Raw genomic sequence first — 13,224 nt, 5'->3', positions numbered from 1 at the left:
ATAGCAGCCAGAACTGACTAAGGCAGGAGATGATGGGGGAAACTTGAGGGTAGGTATACGGGGAGAAGGCAGGGGAGACAGGGCTTGCAGACGCTCCAGGGGCCTCTGGGAGACCATTGGCCCATGCAGCTGCCGGGAGAGGAAGCAGAGGTATTTATCCAACAAGTCCCTTCCACCTTGGACTAAGGACTGCTTGCCGGGGGCATTCATTCCCTCATGTCTGGCTCCTGGCCAGGGGCACTGCAGTGGCCAGGGGCCCGGATGTGGTCCAGGCTTGGCAGCATCCATGTAGGGGTCGGGTTGGGGGTGTGCGGTGGGAGGTGGGTTTCTTTACCTTCCGTGTGGTCGTTCCTGGGGGTCTCTGGGCTGTCTGAGCCAGGCTGCTCCAGCCCACCGGAATTCTGCAGCCGGCTGTGTGTATATCTGGTGTGCCAGTGTGTGTTTATCTGCCGTGCCTGTGTTTGAGTCTGTATTTATCTGGCGGCGAGCGTGCGTGTCTTTGTTTTCCCTTCTGCTCCGTCTCGTGGGGGGGAAACTTCTGTTTTTAATCAGGGGCCAGGGAACTGTCTCATCACCACGTCAACGACGGCGACATCAATTCAAGGCCGATCAGAAATGATCTTTCAGAGTCTTCTGTGAAGTCGGGCCCTCCCCTGGGAACCTTCCAAAGGGAGGAGCAGCAAAGGGGGTGCCCTGCCTACTCATTGTATGCGGAAGAGGGAAACTAAGCCAGTGGCAGCAGAAGTCCTCTCCCGTAGGCAGCCGGGGAAAGGGAGTTTGCGTGCAAAGCATTTCACATGCATAAAAGCTTGACGAATCTCCTCGCACACAGAAGAAAAAAAATTATTGGCCCATTTACAGATGAGGAAACTGAAGCTCAGGGGTGGGACCCAGAGCTCATGCGAAGCCAGGAGCTGCTGGATCTCCAAGGCTTGTCTCCTTGTTCTCTCAAGTGGCAAACCACTTCGGAAGCTGTCCGTCGCTGCTTGGTCCTCACCTGCGCCTCCGTTTTCCCACTGGTCAGCTGGTTACCGTGAGCCCTTCCCTGCTCGCCCGCCGTGATGGTCTGAATAATCCCTGTTGCTTGGCAGGGTACCAGCCTTCTCATGCTTTCCTTCCTTGGAGGCTCCAGGCCCAGGGGCCTGGCTGGCTCTGTGAACACAGATACTAATTAGCGTTAATTAATTACCCCCTGCGAGGTGAGGGTGGTGCCTGCGGGTCCCCAAGCTCTGAGAGACCTAGAGGCTGACTTGGGTCCCTGGTGTGTGGTGCTCAGAGCCTGGGATGGGAAAGGGCTACCAGTCCCAAGATGCTTCAAGAGCAGGACCCACAGATGGCACCACTGGTTGGCCTCTGTCAGTCGGGGCTGCTCCCCAGCCCCAAGTCGGGAGGCCAAGACCCAGGCCCTGTGACTTTCTGTAATCGCATTTGGGCTGGAGGGGACCCTCACTCCATTTACCAGGTGATGGAGCCTGTGGTCCCCTAGAGTTCACAGGTTCAGCTCACATCCCCACTCTGACTCCTGCTGTGTGACCTTAATTTAAGCAAGTCACTTTCTCTCTCCTTGCCTCATTTTCTCATCTATGACATGAGAGTAATTTCTGCCTCGCAGGGTTGTTGGAAAAAATAAACGACCACATGTATTTCATGGAAGGTACACACTGTCACCAGGGAAATCAGTAACCAGTAGCCACAGGGGTGACAAAAGGCTGCTTGGGCCAGCTCTGTCACTTACCAGCTGAGTGAAATAGGGATTCAACGTACCTGGGGATCAGTTTCCCTATCTGTAAAATGGGGGCTAACACCATAGAGGCTTCATGGGGTTGCTGCAAAAATTATATAAAATGATGCCCTTAAAATGTTTAAGACAGTGCTGAACATGTTATAAGTGCATGATGAATATTGGCTAAATCAAGGGAGAAAAGAAATAGCTGTGATTGGGCTAAAGCTTGGAGGCGTGGGTGTCAGGAGGAGAATGTTAATCTCCCAATGAAGGTTGACTATGATCACATAAAGGGAATCAGACCACACTTAGGGCTGATCCCTCAGCACTATTATGTGTCTCTTCAAAAGATATACTTAAGTCCCAACCCCCAGTACCTGTGAATATGACCCTATTTGGAAATGGGGTCTTTGTAGATGACATGAGTTAAGTTAAAATGAGGTCATCCTGGGTCAGGGTGGGCCTTAAGTCCAACAGGACTGGTATCCAATTAGAAAAAGAGGTGACACACAAAGGCACAAACACAGAGAGGCCATGGCAGACCGAGGCAGAGATTGGAGTGATGCAGCCACAAGCCAAGGATTGCTGGGAGCCACCAGAGGCTGGGAGACATGGACCGCTTCTCCCCTCAGAGCCTCCAGAAGGAGCCAACCCTGTCCACACCTTGATTTTGGATGTCTAGCCTCCAGAACCGTGGAAGAAGAAATTCTTATTTTTTTCAGCCGCCTACTTGGCAGTACGTTGTTTTGTCAGCCCCAGGAAACTCATACAGGCATCCAGCTCCTTTTTTTGCAGTTTTGTAGTATTCCACAGTACCGTAGCTCATTTTTCCATCCTTTACTGATGGGCACATAGATTATTTCTTGTTTGCATGTCACAAACAGCCTGCCCAAAACATGCTGGCTCTATTTTCATACTCGAGACCAGTGACTCCTGGCCACCCAGAAAGCAAATGATGATCTGTGCACTTCACATTTTAATGCATACTGTCAAGCTGCTCCCCTAAAGTGCTGGGCAGGTTACCTCCATTCCAAATGGGAGCGCCCAGAGTGTTTATTTCAGTGAAAATGCCGAGTCCTATCCACTGGACCGCCAGGGAACTCCCCAGAGAGTTTATTTTAAACCTGGGTCAGAGCTGCCCAGTGATGCTGTGTTCTAGTTAAAATGGAGCTTCTGTTTCAGAGAGAGCTGCAGAAGGTTTCTGAACCCATCCCCTGGGTGCTGAGTACTGAAGTGACTCTCTCAGAGATCTGGTTTCCCCGGACCCCAAGGAGGTTGGGAGATCCAGGATATGGTTGATCTGGGAGGTGACCCCAGGAAGCAAGGATGGGGGGAGAGGGGGAGTAAGGGAGGGAAGGCGTTGGATGAAAGTGTGTTCATGAATGAATCTACACTGCGGACAACTGTGACTCAGTCTTGCTGGGGAAATGCTGAGACACCAAGTAGAACACACCCCTCAGAGTTTTCCCACCAGGGGCAAGGGAGCTGGGGTATTAATCCCTCTCCTTTCCCCAGTCATTGGGCAAGGGCTGCTCCAGCAGTGTGTTTGCTCTCCAGAACTTTCTGCCTGCCCTGGGAATGATCCAGCAGCCAGAGGCTGGCTGTTGGAAGCTGTAAGGTCAGTGTGCCCAGGAGTGGAGTCCCTTGGGGATACAAGTGGGTGCTGGGGGAGCATTCTGGGGGAGCAGAGATAAACAATAAACAGAATAAGTAAATCACAGGGCATGTTCAGAGGGATAAGTGTTGGAGAAAAAAGGGCAATGAGAGCAGGGCAAAACTAAGGCAATGATGCTGTGGGTGAAGGTTCCTATCACCAAGCTCAGCATCCCATAGGCGACTAATAAATGTTCTGTGCTTCTGTTTAGTCCGAGGAGAGATGAAGAGAGAGGGGAGAGATAGAGAGAGAGAGAGAGAGAGAGACAAGCTGGTGTGGAAGAGGCACCTGAGCAGGGTGGGAAAGGAGGGAGGGAGAGGCTGGTAATGATGTGAAAAGTAATCGGCCCTTCTCTCTGGGAGGCGGTGAAACTCTAATTAGAATGAAAATGTGGTTTAATGAGGATGAGAACGGTAATTGTGCTGGGCAGCCTGCAGTCCCCACGGTGCCACTTTCCCAGGGGGCCCCTTCTGGGCTTCTGAAGACAGGGACGTGGATGAGGGGGACTAGGGGCTGGGGAGGGGTGTAGCTGGGACCTCATTGTTCCCCAAGAGAGTCCTCCAGGTGACAGTGGGTAAAGATGCTGTGCAGAGCCCCACCTGCCCCCGGGGCTGGTTCCAGGTGCCCCGGGGCCCTGCTTTTCCAGCCCGCAACTTATCCTCAATGATAATACAGTGGCACCGCAACAGTGATATTGTTTATTGAAGACCTACTATGTGCCAGGCACCGTTCCAAGCCCTTTACAGATGCCAACTCATGGCATCCTTAAAATTATCTCCATTCTACAGGTGATAAAACTGAGGCACAGAGAAACCATGGGCCCTGATAGGAATATATTAAAGAGTAGCTTAGAAAGGTAGGTTTAAGTAGCCAGGGGCCTCCTTCTTTCCTTAACCAGGTGGTTGCTGGGGACACCAAGTGGTTGCCAGCCATCAAGGTCAAGGGACCCTTCCTGCTTGCCTCCCCCTTGTACAGTTTCCTTGACTATATTTGAGGGGCAACCATTTCTCTGTATCTGCTACTTCCACTCCATTAGAGGAGATGCACATGGCCGAATGGGGAGATTTTGTATGCAGTGGGCATGGTTTGGTGGGGAGGTGGGTGTGGCTGGGTTTACCAGTCACTCCGAACCTGGAAGGAGCAGAAGCTGAGGCATTGCATTGGGCTGCAGAACTGGGACAAAAAGCTGGGGGTCCTGACTTTCTTGCCGTGGGAAGCTAAGGGGTTTTTCAAATGTTGGTCTGAATAAGACTGAGGTTTATAAGACCTCACAGTCCCCACTTTTGCTTCTGGAGACACCACCAATAAAGTGCAGCCTGTTGTGTGGTTTTGTCAGAACAGAAACATTCATCAAGGCCAGAAGTGCCATAAAAACAGAATTGTCTGGCCTTTCAAAGTGGTCTCAGGTCAAGGGAGATTCAATTGTTGACCACATATGTGGCAGACAAAGCATTAAGAACCTTAACATATAAAGAGCACTTATGATTCAATAAGAAAAAGACAAACATCCCAAGTGTGAAATTGGCACAGGGCTTACAAAGGAATGATAAAACTTCAACAAACCTCTGTAAAGATGTGCCGTCTGATCATTCATCAGCTAAAGAATCCCTTTTACTTGTCAAGCTTACCAGCACGTGTGAAATTTTGAGTATACACACCCATATACTCTCATGGAAGTGTAAAGTAATACACTGGAGGGCAGTACAGATATTTGTATTAAACATTTAAGTGTGTAAACTCTCTGGCCCAGGAAGTCCATTTCTAGGAATACGCAAAGATCTATAAAGAGTAATGCAGAGTGGTTAAGGGCTCCAGAGTCAGACAGCCATGGTTCAAATCCTGGCTCCACCACCTGTAAGCTGTGTGACCTCAGGCAAATGATTTGATGTCACGGAGCCCCCATTTTCTCATCTGTGCAATGGGCTTATCATGAGGACTTCATGAGGTAATGTGTATGAAATTCAGAGTCTCTTTGCCAAACACATAACAGGTGCTTGATACTATTATCATCATTGTGAAAACCTTTAAGGAAAGCTGGGAAACAATGGAAGCGTCTGTGCCTAGCAGGTTGCCCAAATACATAGTAGAAAATGAAAATGATCAAACCTGTATTCATTAACACCATGTGACCTCTGCGATATATTCATTGAAAAAGAAAAAGAAAACAGGTTTCAAACGTCGTATATAGCCACAGATTTCAAGCAATGTGATCAAGAATCAGGGAATTAATTTTTCACATTGCAATGTAGTCTACCCAGATTCAGAACTGAAACAAAAGTTTTATGAAGTGATATTTATCTTTTCTCTGTGCAGTGGGTTCTGATATTTTCTATTCTCTTTTGTTCCATTTGAAAGGAGGTCTTTCTCATAAGTACAATGTTTTTGTCTTCAAGGTTCTGGTTGATGTCACCAGACCCCCAGTAAAAGGCGGGGTCTACATAGTGACTGGAGAAAGAATGGGAGCGACAGAAGAAAGTGATGGCTCCAATGCACTGGTTGGATTTCACCCCCACTATTGGGTTGCAGTATATATGTGTGACCACATGTGTACCTGTGTGTTCATGTATGTACGTGTGCCTGTATGTGCATACGTGTGGATGTGCGTGTGTCTGTGTGTGTGTGTGTGTGTGTGTGTGTGCTGGGGCTGGGATGAAGGTGAGACAAGTGAGGCAGTGACCTCAGGTGCAAAATTTGAGGGGATGTCAAAAAACTCAGTCATCAAGATAAATATTTTAATGCAATATATATATATATATATATTTAGTTGAAGTATAGTTAACTTACGATATTATATTAGTTTCAGATGTACAACATAAAGATTTGATATTCTTACAGATTATATTCCATCTAAGGTGATATTTAAATAAATCAAAATAATAAAAAATTCCATATGAACAAAGCACCACATTTTATTTTTTTAAAGCACTGCATTTTTTCTTCTTTATATTTCATTTTCTTATTGAAGCATAGTTGATTTACAATATTGTGTTAGTTTCAGGTGTAGAGCAGAGTGATTCAGTTGTGTGTGTATATATATATATATATATCTCCTTTTTTTAAAAATTCTTTTCCATTATAGGTTACTACAAGGTATTGAATATCGTTCCCTGAAAGCACCACATTATAATACAGTCAGGACCTGACCCTGATTTCCAGACTCAGACTCAGTCACTTGACCCTAATCCTGGCCCTGTGTACCTGCATGTGTTTGCACATGTGTGTTTGCACACACATGTGCACGCATACATGGGTCTCCCCGGGTGTGAACACACACGTGTTTGCATGCTTTTGTGCACTTCTGTGTGTGGTGTCTATGAATGAGAGCAAGCATGTGTGCATATGTAGGCATTTGTAGGCATGCATGCATGCATGTGTGCACACCCGTGTGTGCGAGTGCACACCTGCTTGTACAGAGAAACATCCAGGAAGATACCCTCAGAGTGTTAACCATACTTCCTTCCAGGGGGTGAGAATACAGGTATTGTCCTCTTTCTACTTGCCTGGATTTTCTCCCCCCAGTATGTATCATCTTACAACCAGAATGAAAACAAGAAAGTCGTTTTCACTATGGAAAGAAGGCCATAGGGCAGAGAATCCTCCCTCAGGAAAGTCTCCCGGGGAAGGATGGGGCGGAGAGATCCCTGAATTTACTGACCATCAATAACTGTCAATGGTTACTGAGCATTTCAGCCTGACCAGGACCTGTACCAAATGTTCTTCATCCAGGGCTGTATCCATGGCAGGTGGATGGGGCTGAACAACATTTGTTGAGTGAATGAGTGAATAAATTAATGACTCTATCATCAAACCCCAGGACCCAGGACCACTTTGCCTTTTCCTCTGCCCGGAATGCCCTTATTCAGACGTCAATTAATGTTACGTCCTCCGAGAAGCCCTCTCTACACCAATCCATCAGCCCATTTAAATTTTCTGAATAGCATGTTTCTTGTTTTTATCCCTCATCTCCCTGCTGAGCGCAGACCTCACCTCTTTTATTCACCCCTGTAAACCCAGCCCTCGCACTCTGTACCTGGCACACCGTAGGTTCTCAATAAATATTTGCTGAAGCAATCGACACACCCCTTCCCATTACAAATGAGGACATTGAAGCTCAGAGGTTCAAAGTCACCTGTTCAAGGCCACTGCATTTTTTAGGTGGTGGGACTAGAGTTTGAACCCTTGTCCTTCTGAGGCCAGAGCCTGTACCATCAACCAGGACACTGCCGTCTCCCCCAGGTGATACCAGGTACTGTGCCTGATGCTCCAACCTGGGTCCCTGAGGTCGCTTGCAAGCGGACCAGCTGCCAGGAGAGGCCCTGGGGATGATGGAAACAGTAGCTTTGGTTTATTGAACACCTATTCTGTGCCACTGAGAGGGGCTCAGAGAGGTTGTGCCATGTGTTGGGGGCCCACAGCTGATCCATGGGACATGGCCTACGTCATGGGTTGGATCGTGCTCCCCAAAAGACATACCCAAGTCCTGTCCTCTGGGCCATGTGAATGCAGCCTTATTTGGAAATTGGGTCTTGGGAATTCCCTGGCAGTCCAGTGGTTAGGACTCTGCGCTCTCAATGCCGAAGGCCCAGGTTCAATCCCTGGCTGGGGAACTAATATCCCACAGGCTGCACAGTGCGACCCCCAAAAAAAATTTTTTTAAAAAGGAAACAGGCGGCTTCCCTGGTGGTGCAGTTGTTGAGAGTCCGCCTGCCGATGCTGGGGACACGGGTTCGTGCCCCGGTCCGGGAAGATCCCACATGCTGCAGAGCGGCTGGGCCCGTGAGCCATGGCCACTGAGCCTGCGCGTCCAGAGCCTGCACCCCGCAACGGGAGAGGCCACAACAGTGAGAGGCCAGCGTACCGCAAAAAAAAAAAAGAATATATTGTACAACACAGAGAGCATAGCCAATATTTTATAATAACGATACATGGAGCATAACCTTTAAAAATTGAGAATCACTATATTGTACACCTGTAACTTATTGTACTTCAACCATACTTCAATTTAAAAAAATGCCCAGTCCATGGGCATTCCCTGGTGGTCCAGTGGTTAGGACTCCACACTTTCACTGCTGGGGCCGGGTTCAATCCCTGATGGGGGAACTAGGATCCCGCATGCCAGCTGGAAAAAAGACCAGTCGAAATTGAGGTATGCTCTAATAAAAATGTACAGGATTTCAAAGACTTAGTACTGAGAAAAGAACGTAAAATATCGCATAAATACATTTTAAAATATTGATTATGTGTTGAAAGGATAATATTTTGGCTATACTGGTTTAAATAGAATATATGATTACAATTAATTGCATCTATTTCTTTTCGACTTTTTAAAATGTGGCTACTGGAAATTGAAAATTACCTATGTGTCCTCATTTGTGGCTTCATCATATGTTTGTCGCTGCTGGTCTAAGATGTCGGCTCCAGGAGGGGTGGAGGGTTGTTTTGTTGTTTAGGCGTCTTAGACACTCAGTAAATACTTGTTGAATGAATGAATGAACTAACGAACGCGAGCCTGAATGACATCAAAGATGTGGCTCTAAGTTAAGATTTATGGTCTGCTCCAACAGTAAGACCTCAGCTCCCATCTTTCACGGAGCCACCTGGGCTCCCCGTGCCTCTTGTGTGGGGTAGAGGGGCTGGCAGTGGGCTCAGGCAGGCCCATCACGGTGCAGCCCCCAGGGGCGGCTGCCTGGGTGCCTCGCTCCAGTCCCCGGACGAGATCAAGTCTCAGAGTCTCGGACTTCTGGGGACAGAGAAGGAGGGACACGTGGGGAGGGGGACCAGAGTCAGATGTGAGTCTGCAGAGCAGGATCCACCCGGCCCGGGTCCCCTCCCGGGGACTGGGCTGGCGGGAAGGGGCTGGGCTGTCCGGCAGGCTGGACGGGGACGGAGCCGGGGTGTCTGCTATCGACCGCCTGGGCCGCTGCAGGGAAGGTTTTAGACCCGCCAGCGAGTCCCGCCCAGGGGCGGAGGTCTGGGCTTCCCCCTCCCCTGAAGTGGGGAGGCCACGGGGCTTCCTCTCACCTCCACAACCTGCCCACCTGCAAGGTTTGCGGGCTTTGCCTCGGAACTGAGTACGAAATCCCATTTGCTTCTCACCCCATTGTTATCACGCCGGGTTTGGAATCATTTTCCCTCCCCTCTTATTGAGAGATCATTTACATCCTTTAAAGTGAGATGCCTGCGTGCATTGCAGGTGCCTCTGGGCCCTGGGCGGCCACACCATCAGACTATGGAACATTCCCATCTAGAAGGTCCCAGAAGTTTCCCATCTGCCTCATCCTCAACCCTAATCACTATTCTGATTTCTGTCGACATGGGTTACTTTAGCTTTTTTGGAGAATTTCATACAAATAGAAGTTCACACAGGGTGGCCTCTTTTGTCTGGCTGCTTCTCCTGGGTAGCTAGCATTCTGAGATCTCTATCCAGTTCCCTTATTAGCAGTTTGTTCCTTTTTCTTGCAGCAGAGTATCCCATGGTATGAACGGACCTCAATTTGTTTATCCATTCTCTCATCCTAGACATCTGGGTTTTTTTCCAGTTTTTCGGCAATAACAAATAAAGCTGCTATGAACATTTGTCAGCAGATCTTTGCACCGACATATGTTTTCATTTCTCTTGGGTAAATACCTATGAATTGAATTGCTGGGCTGTATGGTGAGTGTGTAACTTCATAACAAACAAACAAACCTGGCAGACTCTTTTTGCACACCTGCAGTGGATGAGAGTTCCAGTTCCTCCACGTCTCGTCAACACTCGGTATCAGCAGCCTCTAATTTTGGCCAACATGCTGATAGCTTGTAGCCTGGACCGTTGTAGTCACCCCTGCCTTGAACACCTGCTTCCGCCCTGGCTCCCCCACTGTTTGTTCACACTTCAGAAATCTGATACATGGTTTGTCGTTAATATTTCCCTTTTTATTATAGAAAAATTTCGTGCATGTGCTAAAGCAGACAGAAGAGTATGAAGAGCCCATAGGGTCCTGTCACCCGACTTTTACGATAACCCACATTTTGCCCATCTTGTTTCATCTCTTACCTCCCAACGTGTTTTTTCAGGGAGTATTTTATAATCTTTTTTTTAATTGAAGTATAGTTGATTTACAATGTTGTGTTAATTTCTGCTGTACAGCAAAGTGATTCAGTTATACATATATATATACATTCTTTTTCATATTCTTTTCCATTATGGTTTATCACAGGATATTGCCTATAGTTCCCTGTGCTATACAGTAGGACCTTGTTGTTTATCCATTCTCTATATACAAGTTTGAATCTGCTAATTAAGGGAGTATTTTAAAGCAAAACCCGAGTACCATATTACGTCCGCAAGCATCCTAGGAATCTTATCAAACCATAAATTAGACGACACATGCCTTGTCTAGGAATTGGCCGGTGGTGCTCATTGCTCTTAGAAAAAATTTCGGATTTCTTCCCATGGCCCTCAGGATGGCTGCTGGTCTCTCTGCCCTCGTGCTCTACCCTTTCCCCTTACTTAATCCCTGCTCCAGGCATATTGTCCTTTTTTTCCCAACCACAGTCCAAGCTTGTTCCTGTCTCGGCGTCTTTGCACATGTTGTTCCTTCTGCCTCAAATGCTCTTCCCCCAGGTATCTGCACGGTTCCTGTGGTAGGCAGCACCTAAGATGGTCTCCAATGGTCCCTGCTTCTTGGTCTTCAGGCACTTGTGTAATTTTCTCATCTTGCGTGGAGGCTGAACCGCTCACTTCTAACCAGTAGGACATGGCAAAGGTGATGGGGTGTCACTTCCAAGATTAGGTTATAAGACTGTGACTTCTGTCCTGCTGGACTCTCCCTCTTGCCAGCACTCTTGTCTCTCGTTCTGATGAAGCCAGCGGCCATGAGGTAAGCCATGCTATGGAGGGTGGCAAAGAACGGAGAGTAGCCTTCAGCCAACAGCCAGTGGGGAACTGAATTCTGTCTTCAGCCTTGTGTGTGATTCTCCCAAGTTGAGCCTTGAGATGAGCATATAGCCCCAGTGGATGCCCTGAGTGCAGCCTCATGAGTTACAGGACCAGCTAAGTGGCACCCAGATTCCAGACCCCCAAATCATCACAAGATCATCCATGTTGTTGTTTAGAGCCACTAGGTTTTGGGGTAATTTTTTACGCAGGACTACATAAAAACTATAACTCTTTCACCTCCCTCACCTCTTTGCTCAAAAGTCAACTTCTCCATGAGATCTTCCCTGGCCACCCAATTAAAATTGTAACCCATTCCCAGAACTCCCATTCGTCTTCTCTGCTTTACCTTCCTCCTAGAACTTATCAACTTCTATATTATTTAACTAATTCATTGTCTCCCTCTCTGTTGGAACATTGGCTCAGGGAGGACAGGGGCCTCTGTTTTGTTCACTGCTGCATCCCCAGTCTTAGGACACTGCTGGGTACATAGTAGGTCTTGCTGGATCTAAAGACATGCCTACCATTGACCTAGCAACCTCACTTTTTGGGTGTACACACAAAAGAATGGAAGGCAGGGTCTCAGAGAGATATCTGTGCACCCATGTTCATAGCAGCATTATTCACAGTAGCTAAAACATGGACGTAAACCAAGTGTCCATCCACCGATGAATGGATTACCGAAATGTGGTGTATTCATACAATGGAATATTATGCAGCTTTGAAAAGGAAGGAAATTTTGCAATATGCTACAACACGGATGAAACTTGAGGACAGCATGCTCGGTGAAATAATCCAGCCACGCAAAGACAGATACTGTATGATTCCACTTATGGGAGGTCCTTAGATTAGTCAAAATCATAAAGACAGAAAGTAGAATGGTGGTTGCCCAGGACTGGGGGAGGGGGAGGGGGAGTTATTATTTAATGGAACAGTTTCGGATTTACGAGATAAAAAGAGTTCTGGGGATGGATGGTGGTGTTGGCTGTACAACAAAGTGAAGGTACTTAATACCACTGAACTGTGAGCTTAAAAACGGTTAAAATTAAAAAATGGTAAACGTTACGTTATAAGTATTTTAACACACATACACACAAAGATACACTTATTGTACCATCCTGTCCCCCTCGGGGTGGGGCTTGGTTACCAGCTTCAAGTTTAATAGTCAGAGGTCAGGGGTTGGGTTCCTGGGTGTCCCCCCTCCCTCTGTTGAGTTGAGCAGTGTGTGTATGATTCCTGCCTCCCATCAGGTCTACTTGCCTTTCCCAGCTTCTCAGGAAGTTTTCAGGGATGGGAAATCCCCTTCCTGCCCAAATATGGAAGCAGAAAGCATTCCTCTGTCTACTGAGCTGGAGGCCTTGGCTTTGACTCCACCCTTTGTCCCTTCTGCAGCTGCCTCTGGCCAGCCTTGATGGGCAGAGGGGTCTGGGAACCCATGTGTGTGTGTGTGTAGGGGGGGTCATCCGCTCTGGGGATACTGTCCTGCATGAATCACATTTTGGAGGGGCCTCTCACAGCCATCCCCCCATGCCCCATCCATGGATGTACCAGCCACTGCAGGGCCCAGTGTGTCCACTCAGCCCTCCTGCCCTTTATCAACAGCCTACATTCACAAAGCGGTTACGTGCCCAGCACCATATGTCTCTGGAAGCTCGCAGTTTGTCTCCATACTGGACGCTCTTCCATTTGCCTTCTTATGGACTGAATTGTGTCCCCCCTCAAATTCATATGCTGAAGCCCTAACCCCCAGTATGACTGTATGTGGAGACAGGGCCTTTAAGGAGGTAATTAGAGTTAAAGGAGTTCCCCGGTTGTCTAGTGCTTAGGATTCAGCACTTTCACTGCCACGGCCTGGGTTCAATCCCTGGTCAGGGAGCGGAGATCTCACAAGCCCAGCGGTGTGGAAACCAGGAAGAGAGGTCTCAGCAG

At 47.9% G+C, this 13,224-nt stretch overlaps 1 long non-coding RNA gene across 1 annotated transcript in view; it reads right to left on the bottom strand.

The window, feature by feature from the left end:
- Window positions 1–201: 201 nt before the first annotated feature.
- Window positions 202–13,224, bottom strand: part of LOC137222406 (uncharacterized) — a 91,870-nt gene continuing 78,847 nt past the window's right edge. Inside the window, exon 3 of the long non-coding RNA XR_010942437.1 lies at window positions 202–1,152. This is a non-coding gene — a long non-coding RNA (uncharacterized lncRNA). The remainder of the gene's footprint in view (window positions 1,153–13,224) is intronic.

This window comes from Pseudorca crassidens, chromosome 3, assembly GCF_039906515.1.
Source record: "Pseudorca crassidens isolate mPseCra1 chromosome 3, mPseCra1.hap1, whole genome shotgun sequence".
NCBI classification, from domain to species: Eukaryota; Metazoa; Chordata; class Mammalia; order Artiodactyla; family Delphinidae; genus Pseudorca; species Pseudorca crassidens.
Note: the sequence above shows the minus strand (reverse complement) of the source record. Positions and strands in the feature narration are given on the sequence as shown.